The 2,480-nt window shown below is 45.9% G+C and overlaps 1 protein-coding gene across 1 annotated transcript in view; it reads right to left on the reverse strand.

Moving 5' to 3' along the window:
• Nucleotides 1-2,132, reverse strand: part of LOC116815868 (uncharacterized) — a 385,671-nt gene extending 383,539 nt beyond the window's left edge. The window contains exon 1 of the mRNA XM_075069934.1: nt 2,120-2,132. The gene's annotated coding sequence lies outside the window, so the exon portion shown is untranslated. The remainder of the gene's footprint in view (nt 1-2,119) is intronic.
• Between the last annotated feature and the right edge of the window lie 348 nt (nt 2,133-2,480).

Here is a 2,480-nt window from a genome sequence, read left to right on the forward strand (position 1 = left end):
AAGGTCCTGTGGTGAGGATAAAGAAGGTGTTTGGAGGAGGCCATGGGGAAGTAGCCCAGGGAGCTGTAGCTGTCATGCAGCTGTTACAAGAGGCACTATAGACAGCTGCAATCCACAGGGCCACAGGCTGGAACCCGGAATAGAGGTTGGGCCCGGGTTCCCCCCAAACCTCCCAACTCCTGATCAGTCGCAGGAGAAGTTGACCCAGACTGTGAGGAAGATCACTGAGGTAAGCAAATCTGCCAAATAAGCGCAGGACCCACCAAGGTAGAGGAGGAACTTTATCACAATACATTCATTGATTCTAGGACTGGAAGGGACCTCGAGAGGTCATCGAGTCCAGTCCCCTGCCCTCATGGCAGGACCAAATACTGTCTAGACCATCCCTGATAGACATTTTAGCTAACCTACTCTTAAATATCTCCAGAGATGGAAATTCCACAACCTCCCTAGGCAATTTATTGCAGGGTATGTCTACACTACAAAATTAGGTCAAATTTATGGAAGTTGGTTTTTAAAAAATTGTTTTTTTCAGTCTGTGTGTGTCCCCACAAAAAATGCTCTAAGTGCATTAAGTCAGCGGACTGCATGCACAGTACCAAGACTAGCATCGACTTCTGGAGCATTGCACTGTGGGTAGCTGTGAGTAGCTATCCCATAGTTTTCGCAGTCTCTCCTGCCCATTGGGATTCTTGGTTCAGATCTCAATGCCCGATGGGGCAAAAACAGTTTCACGAGTGGTCCTGTGTAAACGTCATCAGGCCCCCTTCTCCCTGCCTCCCTCCCTCCATGAAAACAGGGGCAGACAACGGTTTGAAGCCTTTTTTCCTGGGTTACCTGTGCAGACCCCATACCACGGCAAGCATGGAACTCACACAGCTGACTGTCATCGTAACCCTCCTGGGTGCTGGTAGCAGTGGGACTGCATTGCTACACAGCAGCAGCAGATGGTGTGTTATGACTGGTAGCCATTGTTGTCATATTCCTAGGTGCTTTTTTAGCAGACCTCTGTGAAGGGTACCTAGGCAAATGGCAGACGTGGGACTGCATTGCTACACAGCAGCAGCTCCTTGCCTTTTGGCAGCAGATGGTGTATTATGACTGGTAGCTATCATCATCATATTCCTGGGTGCTCTTTTAACTGACCTTGGTGAGGTCAGTCATGGGTGCCTGAGCAGACTGCTGCCAAGCACCCAGGAGCTGACAATGGCTAGCAGTCATAATGCAGCACCTTCTGCCAAGCACCCAGGAGCTGACAATGGCTAGCAGTCAAACTGCATTGTCTGCTGCCACCCTAAAGATGTAAAAGATAAATGGAGTGGATCAAAACAAGAAATAGACCTGATTTGTTTTGTATTCATTTGCTTTCTCCTGCCCTCTGTGAAATCAACAGCCTGCTAAACCCAGGGTTTTGAGTTCAATCCTTGAGGGGGCCATTCTGTGTGTGACAGTTGTTTGTGTTTCTCCTTGATGCAAAGCCACCCCCTTTGTGGACTGTAATTTCTTGTGTCATAAACAGATGGTTAAGGGTTAATGCCTCTTTTACCTGTAAAGGGTTAAGAAGCTCAGTGAACCTGGCTGACAGCTGACCGTAGGACCAATAAGGGCACAAGATACTTTCAAAGCTTGGTGGAGGGAAGTCTTTGTCTGCATGCTTTTTTTTTTTTTTTTTGGTTTTGTTCGCTCTCTTTGGATAAGAGGGACCAGACATCCATCAGCGCTCTCCAAATCTTTTTAATAATCAGTCTTTCATGTTTAAAATTTGTAAGTAATAGCCACAGCAAGGCGGATTAGTCTTAATTTTGTTTTCCTCAACTGATAAATGTCCTTTTTTTGCTGAGAGATTTTACCTCTGCTTGCCTGTAACTTTTGAACCTAAGGCTAAGGGGTCCTCTGGGCTATAGCGAATTTGATACCCCTGTAAAAGTATTTTCCATTTTATTTTACAGAGATGATTTTTACCTTCTTCTTTAATTAAACTTCCTTTTAAGAATTGATTGATTTTTCTTGTTTTAAGTCCAAGGGGATTGGATGAGGCTCACAAGGATTGTGGGGGAAATTGGAGGGGGGATTGTTAATTTCTCCTTGTTAAGATCAAGGGGTTTGGATCTGAGTTCACCAGGGAATTGGTGAAATCCCTCAAGGCACCCAGGGAGGGGAGAGTTTTGGGGGACAAGGAAGTCTCCAGACACTAAAATTTCTGGATGGTGGCAGAGTTACCAGATCTAGTTAGCTAGTAATAAGCTTAGAAGTGTCCATGTGTAGGGCCCACTTTATACCTAACGTTCAGAGTGGGAAAGGAACCTTGAATCCTGTAGCCATGTCGTCAATCGCTCCCGTCCTGTCAGAGCGACATCATTTTGCGCCTTTTTTCAGGCCCAGACACCATAGATGGTGTCATGGAGCACTGAGATATCGTGGCAATTATGACCTGTAAACACATGCACAGTATTCTGGAATATATGCAGAACAAACCTCCA

This window comes from Chelonoidis abingdonii, chromosome 10 (genome assembly GCF_003597395.2).
Source record: "Chelonoidis abingdonii isolate Lonesome George chromosome 10, CheloAbing_2.0, whole genome shotgun sequence".
In the NCBI taxonomy this organism is placed as follows: Eukaryota; Metazoa; Chordata; order Testudines; family Testudinidae; genus Chelonoidis; species Chelonoidis abingdonii.